This window comes from Podarcis tiliguerta (genome assembly GCF_965153285.1).
Source record: "Podarcis tiliguerta genome assembly, chromosome: 2".
Classification (NCBI taxonomy): domain Eukaryota; kingdom Metazoa; phylum Chordata; class Lepidosauria; order Squamata; family Lacertidae; genus Podarcis; species Podarcis tiliguerta.
In genome coordinates this window covers 95,795,396-95,811,359 of record NC_139535.1, presented here as the reverse complement: position 1 = coordinate 95,811,359, position 15,964 = coordinate 95,795,396, and the positions used below count along the sequence as shown (strand labels likewise).

General features: G+C 47.2%; 1 protein-coding gene across 10 annotated transcripts in view; it reads right to left on the bottom strand.

The window, feature by feature from the left end:
- SDK2 (sidekick cell adhesion molecule 2) overlaps positions 1-15,964 on the bottom strand; it is a 334,128-nt gene that overhangs the window by 296,912 nt on the left and 21,252 nt on the right. The gene's annotated exons all lie outside the window — the stretch shown is intronic.

The following is a 15,964-nucleotide window of genomic DNA, read 5'->3' as shown; positions in this document are numbered from 1 at the left end:
AAACCAGCTGGCATTTCTTACGGAAGACCCCGCATAAACATCTGCATTGTGATTACAGCAGAACATTGTCTCGTACCAGTCAACGCTCTAGAAATCCCAGTGGTACCTTTATGGCTCTCCCTCTGACCTATGCTGAATGTCAAGCCTATAACATTACATCAACTAGTTCCCGCTGCGATACGCAGTAATTGATGAAATGGTGGGCGTGGAGGCAGGAGAACTGGAATCAAATCCCATTTCCACTCTAAACGGCATCGGCCCAGTATACCTGAAGAAGCGTCTCCACCCGCATCTTCAGCCCGGATACTTAGGTCCAGCTCCGAGGGCCGTGTGGCAGTTCCCTCACTGCGAGAACTGAGGCTGCAGGGAACCAGGCAGAGGGCCTTCTCGGTAGTGGCGCCCGCCCTGTGGAACACCTTCCCATCAGATGTCAAGGAAATACACAACTATCTGACTTTTAGAAGACATCTGAAGGCAACCCTGTTCAGGGAAGTTTTTGATGTTTGATGTTTTATCGTGTTTTTAATACTCTGTTGGGAGCCGCCCAGTGTAGCTGGGGAAACCCAGCCAGATGGGCAAGGTATTATTATTACTATTATTATTATTATTATTATTATTATTATTATTATTATTACTACAAATGGAGGAAGGTGCCTTATACCAAGTTGTCCACTAAGCCCAGCATTACCAACTCTGCCTGATACTGGCTCTCCAGGGTTTTGGAGACTTTTGCCACTTGCTCCTTTTAACTGGGGACACCAGAGGTCAAACTCAAGATCTTCTGTATACATAGCATGTGCTCCAGGTAAAACGTAAAGGTAAAGGACACCTGCATGGTTAAGTCCAGTCAAATTTGACTATGGGATGTGGCACCCATTTCTGCTTTCAGGCCAAGGGAGCTGGCGTTTGTCCACAGACAGCTTTTCTGAGTCATGTGACCAGAGCGCACAGAAATGCTCTACCGTTGAGCTACAGTCCCACCTTGATGACTGGTGGACAATGAGCAGCTCAGATGGGGTTTCACGAACTGCAAAATGGGAACAATACTGGCCTCTCATTGCTGAAATGATATAGAAGGTTTCTAAAATGATTTGTCCCCTTCTAATACCATAGAAATGACTGGTGTTAATTGCATGTTCAAGGCAACACTAAAAAAACAACAACCCACAATTTGTTAACTTTGTTAACAGAACCCGGATACATTGTGCAAATCTAATATAATTTATTTATCTTGGTCTCTAGGGAAGCTGAAGTTGTGTTTTGATTCACGTCCTAAGTTTTGTAACACTTTCATTTTTCTTTCCATTGTTTGGGAAAGTGAAGGAGTACACACATACTAATTTTTAGCTCTTTTGGGGGCGGTGCCATCCAAACAGACAAAGCTAGTAGGTCTGCCGTCAGCAAACACAGCACACCAAACAGATGATAGGAAGCTGGCAGAATAGAGTGTCGGGAATTTGGGCAGCCCCGTTTTCAGAAGCCTGTTGACTGGTGTTTTTACACATGACAAGATCAGCCAGCATCCTGCCGTGAGTGGCTGTAGCCTCACCGCCATTCAGAGGCAGCTCCCTGATAAGCACAGAACTGCTGCTTAATCAATCTAGGGCAATAGATCCATATTGCTGTTGTTTTCTCAAAGCACCCGCATAGCATCCATCCAACAGCCAGTGCATTTGAAGGCTGCATTTCTTAGCAAGTTGTTTCCAACTTGTGTTTACTCTGTGGTGAGGTAAAGGCAGTCTGCAGGGGCCACCTCATTAGGGTGGCTCCCTACGTTCCAGAGCTGTGTCTTGGCAATGAAAGCAGTTTTCTGGGCCTGTAAGCTCCGAGGGGTCCTTGCTGAGTAGCTGAAATGATGGAGCTAGCTCTCTTTTTCAGCTCAAGAGGGATGCCAAGGGAGCCTTCGCCTCCATGACAGTTAAGGTGGTCTGTTGAAAGTCACATCTCCTTTAAGTTCTACTGCAAGAGATTATGAGAGATGTGTGAGGTTTAGCAAATAAAAGGAGGACAGCAGAGACTAAAGCAGGAAGGGGTCAGGCAGAGGTAAGGTTGTTTATAGCCTGTGGAACAGACAGAGAGCAAGCGCAAAGGAGAGCATGAGGGAACAGAGTAGTGTTGTTCAGCCCCCGTTACTTCTATGAACAGCACGAAGGTGACATCTCACGCCAGGGCTCTGAGGGCAGGCACAGGCTCTTCCATTCGAGGGATAGTGTAAGATGAACAAAATATGTATGAACACACATACACACCAGTGTGTAGGGATAGCCTAGGCTTGAGGGAAGAGTTGCTTCATAATTCATACAAAAAGCTAAAGCAGCCATTTGGTCCATAAGGGGTAATTAGTACAATACCGTTACTGGACTAACCAAAATGTCAATGTGGCAACTTTCATATTGTTGTTGCTGTGAATCATAATCATAATCAAGAATAAGAATAAGAAGCTAATCTGACTGGGTTGTCCCAGCCACTCTGAGCGGCTTCCAACAAATTAAACAGTAAGACATCAAACATTAAATACTTCCCTGTATGGGGCTGCCTTCGATGTCTTCTAAAAGTCAGAGAGTTGGTTTGTTTCCTTGACATCTAATGGGAAGGCATTCCACAGGGTGGGTGCCACTACCAAGAAGGCCCTCTGCCTGGTTCCCTGTAACCTCACTTCTCTCACAAAGCCCTCAGAACTGGATCTCAATGTCCGGGCTGAATTATCCAGAACTCTTCATCAGGTGTTGGTGAGGAGAAGGGGGAGTTCTGGTGGAGCCATAGAGTCTGCATTTGGTCACCGCGGCAAGATGGAAGGACTTCCTCCATGTTTAGGATAATGTCAAATTTAAGAATTCAACAGCTGAATCCTAAGTAGAAGGGGGGGGGGATCTTATACCACCTGGCATACCGTTGCCAGTAGGTGGTGGCAGCAGGGCCTTTCCTTGCCCTTGCTGTGCCATTAAACCAGAAGGAGAAGATGACACTTAATAATCTGAGGGAAACACTTAATACTCTGAGGGAAACAGACCCTCAGCTGCTGGGCAAAGCTATCCAATTTAGTTTCCGTTGACTTTGGGTAGGGTCCAAAATGAGTCATACTCCAAGTAAACCAATTGAAACTAATGACTAATTTGGCTCTGTTGATTTTGGTGGGTCTACTCTGATTGAAACTTAAGTTGGATACGACCGCTAATTGGTTACCTAGTGCACCGGCTAAAATTAACACCTAGCTTTGTGTATGGGATTTAAGGTATAAAGAGGATACAACTACACAGCCCTCAATGTTTGAAGACCTGGAGTGAGGGGCCATTGCTGAAGAATGGTGGAGGGCTTCAGCTTTCTGATGCGCATGACTTGGTTCAGGATACACAACTTCCTTTCGGACTCAACATTTTACCGCTCCAAACAGTTAAATGCTGAAGTTCTGGGGGTGCCAAGGATACTTTGAACAGTGGACAGACTGGGAGGGAGAAAGTAAACTGAGACTGAGGGAATATCATCCAACAGTGACACCAAAACATCACCATCTTGCCAGAGTGGTACATGCTCTGGTTATCTCCCGCTTGGACCACTGCAATGTTTCTTATGTGGGGCTACCTCTGAAGGTGACTCTGAAACAACTAATCCTGAATGTGGCAGCTGGACTGGTGACTGGGAGTGGCCACTAGGACCATATAACACTGGTCCTAAAGGATCTACACTGGCTCCCAGTACATTTCTGAGGACATTTCAAAGTGTTGGTGCTGACTTTTAAAGTCCTAAACGGCCTAGGCCCAAAATACCTGAAGGAGTGTCTCCACCCCCATCGTTCAGCCCGGAGACTGAGGTCCAGCTCCGAGGGTCTTCTGGCGGGTCCCTCATTGTGAGAACTGAGGTTACACAGAACCAGGAAAGAGGTCCTCCTTCAGATGTCAAGGAGATACAGAACTTCACAACTTTTAGAGGACACCTGAAGGCAGCTGCTCTCTATGTGAATGAGAGAATTCAACCCACAGGATGACCTGAAAGCAACCCATGGCTACCTTCAGCATCACAGAGGCTTCAGAACCTTCCTTAGGCCTTGTGAAAACGTCTCTGTATTTCTGCACTTAAAGAGATTGGCTGGCTAGGATCCACCCAGCATCCCACTTCTGTTCTGGCTACTCCCCGCGCAGCTTCAGCCAGCCGAAGCTTTATGCTTGATGCTGTCTCTTGCCTTGCTGCCAAAAGGCTGCTCTACAGTTTTGGCCCCGTTCAGCGCTTTAAAAGCTCTATTGATGCTATTAAGGCATAATTCAGTTTATGAGAATGTCCTCATGCCTCTGCCTTGCCAAGCCTTTTCGCCTGAGGAAGGTGTGAGGAGAATTAAATGTCCCCCCACCCACCTCGGTTTTTAGGAGCTTAAATATAGGCTGCAGTGATCACCCTAATGGCGACATTAAAAGCCATTTATAAAATATCAATGTGACACAACTAATGCTTCTTTAGTTCAAAAGGGTTGGTTAGATCAGAAGACTTTTTTTTTTAAGTTCTCAGTAATATATCGCTTAATTGTCAAGGAAGTGATGGCTGTAAGTATCACATATTTAAAAGGCCTGAGATTCGTGTAAGCAGGAATCAATTCTGCAAAACCTGCCTCTGTGAATAGAAAGGCGCTGGGAACCTCGGGTTCGAATGCTGGCACACTGAGTAGTACTGGTAAAGTCAATGTGTTTCAGCTTCAGTAGCTCCATCCATCAAACAGAAGTAGTAAGTGCCTGTCTCTCAGTGTTTGCACAGAAGGAGGCAAAGATCTTAAAGCACATTTAAATGAACAATTACAGAGACATTTGCATAGATTTGTTTTAATTTCAGTGCTTCGTTCTAAGTGCAAGATTCTGAGGGGTTTGCAGACGGACTGAGATGACAAAAAAAGGAAGACAGTATCGCATCAAGACAACAACGTCTAGGCGCCTTGAAAATGGGGAGTAAGCAGGCAGAGTGAGCGCAGCAACCCTATTCCTTGACTGCAAGACCATCCAATCCATAGCAGATGTTCAACCTTTGAACCTTAGCGGAATTTTCAATTTCATTCTTACGCAGTCAAAAGGACTAGAAACTTGAAAGAGGAGATTCTTGGGTCTCCGGAAAACTTCTGTAACTTGCTATTACAACTCACTCTGCCACACAAGAGCGCCGTCCTCACAAACAACCCCTTTCCAGAGTATAAAATTGAGGTTAAAGCAATCACACCTAAACAATTCCCAGAGGAGTAGCCGTGATAGACCAACAGCCTTGATGCACCTTAAAGACTAACAAATTTATTGTGTCATAAAGCTTTTGTGGACTACGGTCTACTTCATCAGGCACCTGAAGTGTTATCCTGAGTTATAGGCACATATATACACAACTGTGGGTGGCGGGGGGCAGTGGGAGGGTTGTAAAAAGGTCAAAGGGAAATAAAAACAGAGTCTGTGATAAGGATGTTCTTAGCCCAGTAATTCACAGACCAGTTCTTGAAGGCATAGCAGTGGTGCCCAAACTTTTTTCAAAGAGGGCCAGATTTGATGAAGTGAAGGGCCGTGAGGGCCGACCAAAGTTGTTAACCTTTTTTTAGAGTTGAAGTTGTTGAGGTTTTCTTAGGATATTACCCTGAAACAAACTTTTGACATGCCTGGCATAGACTATCCTGCAACGGTATAAGTCAATTTACACATATGATGTGTAAATTATATCCTTGGTCTTGGGTCAATCCAAGAGCAACAGCATCAAAATTCAGTGGCTTCATGTTCGTCTCTCTTCAAAGTCCCTTTGCTCCAGGATGGCCACATTAAAGTCAGTTGCAGTATCCTAGAAGGTTGTGGCATTCCCCCGCTGGCTTACGCTGCGCTGCCATTTCGGATGTCAGATTTATGTCAATTTACCCTTCTGCCTTTGTTTTGCCCTGTGTTGAATGCAGAAGGACACTGCTGGCAGCTGATGGGGGAAAGGACACTGGAAGAGGAGGAAGTGAATAAACCCTTGACATCCTGGATGTAATTGGTCCCCTGTGTGCATATCTCTCTGCCAGGTGTCCTGTCGCGGCTGTGAGATGGGCCTGTCATTAGGGCTGGGCGATATATTGTCCAAAACCGGTCTGAAGTCCATATCGTGATATCGGTTTCATAATTTTTGGCCTGGCAAAATCGTGGTGTGTGTGTGTGTGAGAGAGAGAGAGAGAGAGAGAGAGAGAGATGCAATGTGGGCAAAAACGTGAAGCCAGCCAATGCCTCTACATAGCTCCATCCTTCATTCAAACATCATGATATAACGGTAGGTTGTAGTGTATAGCTGGTGATATACCGCAATGTTGAAAACCAGATGATCACCCAGCCCTACCTGTCATTGTGCAGGATAGGCTGTAGATTGTTGATGATTCAATGGGAATTAAAGCATGGTCGAAATCCTGCTGAAGTCATGGTGATTGATACCAGAATAAAGTTTAACTACGTTTACTTTTAATTTAGGCTGACCTGAATGAGGTTTATCCAATCTGCTAGTCAAATTCAAAGCTCTCAACCATCCTTATTTGATTTAGTTTGTCCTACCTAGCACAGGTGCTTAATAAGTTCAGGTTTAGTTAGCTTAGCAAGCTCTCTGACAACCAGCCGCAGGTGTACAAATATTCAAATATCCCCTTGCAAACTTTCAATTTAAAGTTCACAGTCATCAGTTCCAAAATAACAAGTCTTTTTTTATTGTGTGAAATGCGGTATATTCAAATAACTGCTCTTAAGCGTCCAGGGTTGCACTTAGGGGCCTTTCAGGTGCTGCAAAAGTGCTGTGGGGCTTGGAGATGCTTTTCTACGGCCTCCCCCCATGGTGATGCTGTTAACATTAAAAGCCCGGCCAGGCAACAATTGCATGGCATGAGTAGCCAGGCCCCCATGATGAAAGGTCCGGAATAACAGCTCCCACACTGCTGCTGCTGTAAAAGCGCAAGATCTAAAGGGCACCTTTCATTCAAATCCACAACAATTGCTACCAAGTAGATGCATTCAAAAGTGGGAAGAAAATAGTTTTATGCTGATCAAATATTTATTTTCAGTGCTGGTTCTGGAGGAAGCAGAGAAATGTTTGTTCATGGACAGAGAGTTGTTCCAAATAGTAAATGTCACAACTTGTCAATGATTCAGTTATGGGGAAATTGATGCATGTGTCTATTTTTACATAGCACACAAGGTTTTTCTTTTCTTTTTCTTTGAGAGAGAGATTTCCGGCTATATTAAAAGTTGATCAGCTTTTGATTTTGATGATTAGGTACCAAGAAGCATGCCCAGTATAGCATCTGCTGGACTCCACACATAGTCCTTCTCCTCCTGTTTCTCTTTCCATCACAGAAATAGGGATATGAATAGAATGGATGGAACTGGAAATCCAGCTGGGGAACAACAAGTACAAGGAAGGTTGGGGTGGGAGAATTGAGATACTGCCAAGAGGCAGTGCTGGGGTAATCTAAGGCTGTTTATGATGGGGCAAAAGGGGTTCGGCAGCTGAACACAGACATGTCCAGCCTTGCTGAGATTTGCGGAAGTGACCTCTGAACGGATTTATTTCGCATTCATTCAGCCATTACAATTTCATCCCATTCTTCCTCCAAAGAGCTCTCTGCTGCCCCCACGGAGCCCATTTTATCCTGTGAGGGAGGTTAAGCTAGGAAAGTGATTGCCCACAGTCACCCAAAAAGCTTCGGGGATGATAACAACAACAACAACAACAACAACAACAACAACAACAACAACAATTTATTATTTGTACCCCGCCCATCTGGCTGCGTTTCCCCAGCCACTCTGGGCGGCTTCCAACAAAGATTAAAAATACAAGTGGAGAAGATTTGAATCCAGGCCCCTCTGATCCTGATATAACCAAGACAGGCTGCCATCTGGGCTGCAAAGGCAGAGAAGGGATGCTGTGCTGTGGAATGCACAAAGTTTTGTTCATGCCTATTTCTTTGTTTCCTTCCCTCGAAGCGCACTATAAGCTTGACAGAAATCCCAGCCAGCAGAAGACCCAGTCTATCAAGGAACATTTACTGTGCAATTCCAATCCCTCCCTCTTTCTCCTAAACTCACACGCCCCTTCCCCATATTGGAACAAAAGAACACAGCTCGTGGATTGTGCCCAAAGTCAGCAGAAAGCAGCCTATCTGCCCCCTGTGGCTAATTTTATTTGCTCGTGGGAGACAAAAGGCAGAGTTGTGGAAGGCAGCAACATACCAGTGACCATAGATGGGCCCCTCCCTGACAGGCAAACCCCACTTCTCAGCATCAGGTTACTGGGTTCCCAGGCAACCGAACTGCAGGCAAAAGCATTCCTGGGGGAAACAGGTGGAGGGAAGGGGCTGACCACTTGCCTCCTGACGAACAGGTGGGCTGTGTCAGGATGTTGCAGACAACAGAGGCTGAAAACAGAGACCCCGGGAAGGAATGCAGGGCAGGGAAAGGATTTGACAGGGTGGAAAGGAGCCTGCTATTGGATTGTGCTGGAAATAGTATGGCAGGGGTGGGTAGGTTGGGTTTTCCTAGATACCACTTATATCCCCTGCCTGTCTGTTTCCATCCCACCCATCACTGTGAGCTGCTGCTGCTCCCTCCTTCCTTAAGATCTGGGGCTCTGCATGCTCCAGTCACCCTGCCCTAGCTGACGAGACAACCAGTCATGCAAGCTCAATTGGTGTCGCTCATACCAAAGTTGAAGGTTCAATCCCCGTATGGGACAAATGCATTGCAGGGGGGTGGACTAAATTATTGTTATTCATTCATTCATTCATTCATTCCCCGCCCATCAGGCTGGGTTTCCCCAGCCACTCTGGGCGGCTTCCAACAAAATATTAAAAATACAACAAAACATCAGACATTAAAAACTTCCCTAAACAGGGTTGCCTTCAGATGCCGTCTCAAAGTCAGATAGAGCTGTTTATTTCCTTGACATCTGCTGGGAGGGCGTTCCACAGGGCAGGTGCCACTACCGAGAAGGCCCTCTGCCTGGTTCCCTGTAACTTTGGTTCTCACAGTGAGGAAACTGCCAAAAGGCCCCTCGGAGCTGGACTTCAGTGTCCAGGCTGAACGACACGGGTGGAGACGCTCCTTCAGGTATACTGGGCCGAGTACACTCTACAATTCTATGAATCCGCAGCAGGGCAGGGCCAAAGCGGCCTAAAGTGCATCTCTCTCTGGTCCAAGGCTTCATGGGGACTCTACTCTTCTGTTTCCCATGGTGCCTGCTGAAGTGGTTTGGACTGCAGCTAAACTAGAGAGGTGGCCACACAGGGTCTCTGTGCCCCTCCCAAGGGCTGTCTGGGCAGTGCAGAAGTCTCATCCCTGGTCCAGGGGTGGGGAGGTAGGCAGGAAAGCCAGGCAGAGGATGCTGGCATTTGGGGGATAGCATATTTTAGTGTGGGACGCGGGTGGCGCTATGGGTAAAAGCCTCAGCGCCTAGGGCTTGCCGATCGAAAGGTCGACGGTTCGAATCCCCGTGGCGGGGTGCGCTCCCGTTGGTCAGTCCCAGCGCCTGCCAACCTAGCAGTTTGAAAGCACTCCCGGGTGCAAGTAGATAAATAGGGACCGCTTACTAGCGGGAAGGTAAACGGCGTTTCCGTGTGCGGCTCTGGCTCACCAGAGCAGCTTCGTCACGCTGGCCACGTGACCCGGAAGTGTCTGCGGACAGCGCTGGCCCCCGGCCTCTTGAGTGAGATGGGCGCACAACCCTAGAGTCTGTCAAGACTGGCCCGTACGGGCAGGGGTAACTTTTACCTTTACATATATTTTAGTGTATGCATGGATGAGCCAGTGCCTATATTATGTATGTTAAGTGGCAGTGAGAACAGGGGGAGATCTCTGGACAAATCACAAACAAGCACAGACCATGACTACGGGATACCAACAGGGTACCATTTTTAAATTTTTTTTGTATTCTCAGATCCACAATCAAGACAAAGTGAAAGCTATAACATTGTAGTTTCTTATCAAACCGCAGAAGTATTTCCCGAGAAGATAAGCAATTCTCCCAGGCATCTCAGCCAGCGTTAGAAGATAAATATGTCTTGAGTTGCCTCGGTATGCCATTTCACATGCCCCCCCCCAATCAAATCACAAAACTTCATTCCACTGACACAAGCACAACAGGGCACTGGGGTCGAATGGGCAAAATCCAGTAGGCCTTGGCTTAACTTGTAGGAGGGGGAATGTTCCCCCAACCGCATTCCTTTGGCAGCTGCAGGAGCGAAAGGGGGCACATCAGGAAACATTTCCCAAGCATCTGAGAGGCAATGCAGTCTTCCTGACAAAGCAGGATGAATTGTGTCCTTGGACTGCCCTTGAGAGCCTCAGTAAAGCTGCGTCATAAAAGATTTTCTCATTTGCTTTAAAACTAGAGTGCTAAAAGAATCAAGAATATTACACCCATCTCTGCCAAAGAGTACGGGGCCAAGCAGCACAGAACGCTCTGCTATCCCCATGCCAGTAGCAGATCAACACGAGTTCCTGGCTAAGCCTTTTCTCGGCTGATGCCATCGCAGGCAGTCCTGAAAGACGCTGTGCCTTTCAAACACCAAGGTAGGCTGAGGCCAATGAAAGGCACGGTTCAGGCTGGGCTGAATACCCAGAAGCAGTGTGTGTGTGTGTGTGTGTGTGTGTGTGTGTGTGCATGTGCGTGCTGACAATTATCTGGCTAACAGCAGCCACAGGATGAGACCAATTAGCCAACCAAGTCAGCTGATGAAAGCCCTATGCCCGCCCAGTGATGGAAGACAAGGCTATAAAAGGGCAGCGTGCAGGCTCCATGGGGGCACAGCTTAATTACCAGCTCACAGAAACCTGCTAAGTAATAAACCGCCTCCCTGCTTAGAGGCCTTTGCAGACAGGCTGTCAGCAGGAGCTAAGCAGGTGCGCTGATGTCATCAGTCATTCTGCCTGGAAAGGCAGGCTCCAGCTGACAAACTCTTCCCCACCTCACTTCCCTTCTGCTATCAGGAGTCCCGATATGATGGACTGTACTAGGCTGTTTTCCATCCAAATGAGGTCTACAGCCATGAGACAGGGCCACCAGCTTCCTTCAATGTCACGCTTTGCTTACATAATCTGCAGTAAACCCACAACTGAAATGAGAAATCTCCATGGACGATCCAAACATGGTTAGAAACAGCTTTTGGGTTCCTGAAATTCCTTCTGATTGTGCAGATAAAATATGAGAGGTAAGGATTCTACAGGATGTGTTGTTAGTGTGTGAAGACAGGCAAGATCTGAGGGTCCCCAGGTATGCACCTCCAGATGGTGGAGACGTCAGGCACCATCCTTGCCACTTGGTCGCAAGTGGACAATAAAGGTAAAGGTAAAGGTACCCCTGCCCGTACGGGCCAGTCTTGACAGACTCTAGGGTTGTGCGCCCATCTCACTCAAGAGGCCGGGGGCCAGCGCTGTCCGGAGACACTTCCGGGTCACGTGGCCAGCGTGACAAAGCCGCATCTGGTGAGCCAGAGCCACACACGGAAACGCCGTTTACCTTCCCGCTAGTAAGCGGTCCCTATTTATCTACTTGCACCCGGGAGTGCTTTCGAACTGCTAGGTTGGCAGGCGCTGGGACCGAACAACGGGAGCGCACCCCGCCGTGGGGATTCGAACCGCCGACCTTTCGATCTGCAAGCCCTAGGCGCTGAGGCATTTACCCACAGCGCCACCCGTGTCCCTAAGTGGACAATAGCCAGGTCCAAAATGTGCCTGGTGAATTTCAAAAGCTAAACCCAATGCTCTCTGCTTGCTTGTGTTTCCACCTTCTATTATGCAGCATTGAATGCTCTTCAACTTTGGATATGCAAACTATAGTTATGTTGGGAGCTCAGAATTTTAGCTGCAAGTTTTGGTTTTTACATGAATGGGGTTCCCAGGTTGTTACCTTGGTTGGTTGGTTGGTTGGTTGGTTGACTGATTGGTTGGCTGGTTTTCCAAAACAATATTGGCTAAAGTTTGGATTAAAACTGCTTATCTAAAGACGGACATATCAGATGGAGTAGTATCCCTCTCCTTCAATGTACAGAGGATTATCAACACACCAGATAATAGAAAGTCAAAGCCCTTTTCCTTTTGTTTTGCAAATAAAAAAAATTTATTCCATCCTGCTCTTCAGCTTCCTGTGCCTGGATTTGACTATCAGCAATGGAAGCAACAGTCTCAATTTACCGAAAAGGCCAGAGGTAGTCTTAGTTTTGAATTATTTCCTTAGTTCTGCAACCATCAAGTGCAGAGCAGGCTCTAACCACCGAACTTCAGCTGAGATGCCCAAAGTTTGCAGAACATATAAATTAAACTGGTAGGCCTTATGTAATGACATCCTCTATGCATGATACTCAGATGTCATGAAACGGCTAGACACAGAGGAATGGTTGGAAGTGTCAACTGGGGAACCCCCAAGGGAAGAAGGCTCGGAGCCAGGGGATTGGCGGTGGGATGACAATGAGTGGTCAGAGGAGGAAGGAGCAGACTGAGAGCAGAAGGTCTCAGAAGCTGAAGAGGTAACAGGGTTTAGTGAGCAGGAAGGGGCTGTGGCAGAGAGCAGTCCAGAATCAGAGGCAGAAGCGGAGGCTGGAAAGGACGGGAGCCAAGAGGCAGAGATGAGGCAGGCTGGTGAAGAAACCAGGGTGTTTCCCACTCATGCTGCAACAAGCTCCCCTCCCTGTAGGTCTCCTAAGACCAGAAGAGGTATGAAGAGGGAGGAGCAGGACTACACATGGCGTAGTCTCAGATTGCTTGGGAAGCACCTTGGGAAAGATAATATTTAGGCAGCTGTGGAAAGGCCTCCACCATTGCCTCACAGGGAAGAGTTGCTATGCTTATTAAGCCTAGCATTCCTGAGCAGACTTTGTATCTTCTAATAAAACGTTAACTTCGCCTACTCTGTGTTATTTATTCCTGACACTTGCTCCTGACATCAACTGCTGCTTGGCTGAGCTGTCCCGGTGCCAAACTCTTGTTCTGGGTTGAAAGTCATCAGCCAGATGCAACAAAATGTTGCCTAAGGACACTAAGAAAGAGATAGATCTAATTATATTGTGTATATATTTTTATATATAGAGAGAGAGTTATAGAGAGAGAGTTATCTATTTATATATGAGGTACGTTGTATGTGATGCAGGGGTGGGTGGAACTAATTGGAAATTCTTGCAAGAAAGACATATAATTCAGGAGGTGTATTTTGGTTCAACAGAGGATAGCCAAGTGAAGCCAATGGCTTCAACCACTAAGATTGTGTGTGTGTGTGCCAAATCTGTGACCTCCAGGGTTGCTACTCTGCTGCCATTTTCAATAAAATGCAAAAAAAAACATTATCCTTGAACTACTCATAAGTAGTAATGAATGATGAAGAAAGACTCACTGAGATCAAAAGGTCAGTTCAGGACACAGAGCGAACCTTCAGACACAGGTCAGAAGTAGAGAGGCGAAGGATGTCAGCAGAGAATGTCTTAGCCCAACTTTTCTGACAAATTATCCTTGTGGGGAATTCTTTGCTGGGGGAAGTGAGGCGGGGAGCACCCCATGCTGAAGTTAACTGCAGCTTCCTCTGCTGCCTCCACCTCACCCACGTTAAAAATGGGAAATCCGAGAGGAAAGCAAGCGCTGACCCCTCCTGCCCTGGCCTACAACGCTTCTCAGATCAGCACATCCTACCGCCCGAGGCGGAGCACGCATCCCCGGCTCAGTGCACCACCGCTGAGCTGTGTTTGCCCGTAGGGCCACTTCCAGCAGCTTGCTCGACAGAGCAGGGAGGGTACCAGCAACAGCTCGGCCTGCATCAGCTGCAGAAAGCACAGGGGGTCAAGTGCAGGCTTCTGTCTCCCTGCCCTCTTGCCCTGCTCCATCACCACCAGCACAGCTCTTGCTGCACACCCTTCACGTGACTTTTGAGGGGAGCAGGGGGAAGGCAGGCTGCAGGAGAGTGCGCATAGACTTGCACCAGCTCAGCAGCCTGGGTTTTGCGGTTCGTTTCTGGTCATTAGCGCAATCACATCAAGACTGACAGCGGCATATTCGTGGCTGCGCCGAACGCTGGCCATTTTTCACCGAGGATTCTGCAACTTGGGAATGAGCTGGAGGGCATTATTCTTGGGTGCCTGTGCGCCCCAGTTCCCTGCCTGGGGGAGCCATGCAAGGAGAAAGCGGCCAACGATCAGGAGGGATTATTTCCTCCCTCCTCCCATGTTCCATCTGGGCAAACATGACGATTAACAAACTTGGCTGGGCTTACTCAACCTTAATGGCAGGTTTTACTTCTTCCATTCCCAAAGCCACTTATCTGAATGAGAAGCTGGCACCAGAACACAAGTATCCACCGGATTGAAAGGATCAGGTGGGATGAAAACACCCTCCGGGCTGAAGCTAGGAAAACTTTTACTATCACCTATTGAGGGTTTTGCACCAGTCTCTTGCTTGATAGTGTAGAGGGAGCTTCACAGGTCAAGGTTCATTTGCGTTAAAGGAAGGTTTATCCAACCCAAATCAGGGGATCTAAGGAATATGTACTTTTGCACTGCCTTGTTGCGGAACGTGATAATGCTGCAGTAGGATTTGCGCTTTTGGTTGCAGGAAAGAACATCAAATAGGGGCAATTTCTTTTTAAAGCCTTAGAAAACGAAGTGTGAATTAAAGGGGGGGTATGGACTTGCAAAGGTTAAAGAATTCTTTCCAACGAATACTACTGGGAAAAAACTGTTTTACGAAATGCCAGCTGTATATGAGCTATTGGTCTTGTCATTGCAATAATGGGGAGGGCATGCAGGCCTCCAGTATTCAGGAGGTCAGACTGCATGCTCTCTGCAATTATTTCTGGCTCCGCAATCTGTGGAGTGTGTATGCTGTGCCTCGTGCTATCATAAACAGTCACCGCCTACCCATCACTGGATATATATAAAAACAGGCCCCCACTGAGCAATCTGTATTAAAGCTTCTTTTTTTTTTTAGCCTTGCAAAATCCATTGCAAACTGAAACAAACTCTGTATTTCAGCAGATCTGGGGGAAACATGAGTTGGGAAGGAGAAAGTAGTTAAAGGAAAGGCTAATTTCCCTGGCTACTCCTTTTTGTTAACCACCTAGGTTCTCTTACAATCAAGTGGTATATAAATTTTGCTAGATAAATAAAATAATAAAGCAAATACTTCTAGATCCAGTGGGCACTTCTTGCAGGTGAGCCAAGGTGGTCCTGTCAAAGACAAGAGGGGTACCCAGGAATTCTGACTCTTGCTCAGGTAGCATGCTCTTATACATAGCTGTCAACTTTTCTTTTCTTTTTTTTTTTTGCGAGGAATCCTATTCAGAATAAGGGAATTTCCCTTAAAAAAAGGAAAATGTTGACAGCTATGGTCTTATATCTTGGACATCAATCAGATTTCAGACCATGTGAATATTTCCGAATGCCACAAAACAACTGGCAGCCAGTGTGAGCAGGCCAGGATTGGTGTTACACGCTCAGACTGTCTTGCCCTGGTGAGCCACCGGGCCGCTGAATTCTGCAGCAGTGGAAGTTTCCGAACTGTCCTCAGAGGCAGTCCCACATATAACACATAGTTGTAATCCATCCTAGAGGTAACCAGAGCATAGACAACAGACGTTAGGGGACCAGCTGGGCCACCGGCTGAAGCTGATGGAAGGTTACTATGAAATGTAACCCTTGCCTGTTGTATGCAATAAAGGGTCATCAGGGGCATTATCTTACACTGGCCACATCTATTTTGTCCTGTGCTCTCCAGAAGTTAGTCATTGTTGCAGGGTCTAGCTACACCAGGGGTTGTCAACCTGTTTCCTACCACCCACTAGAGGGCGTTTCAGGATTCTAGGTGGAAGGTAAACGGCGTTTCCGTGCGCTGCTCTGGTTCACCAGAAGCCCCTTAGTCATGCTGGCCACATGACCTGGAAGCTGTACGCCGGCTCCCTCGGCCAATAAAGCGAGATGAGCGCCGCAACCCCAAAGCCGGCCACGACTGGACCTAATGGTCAGGGG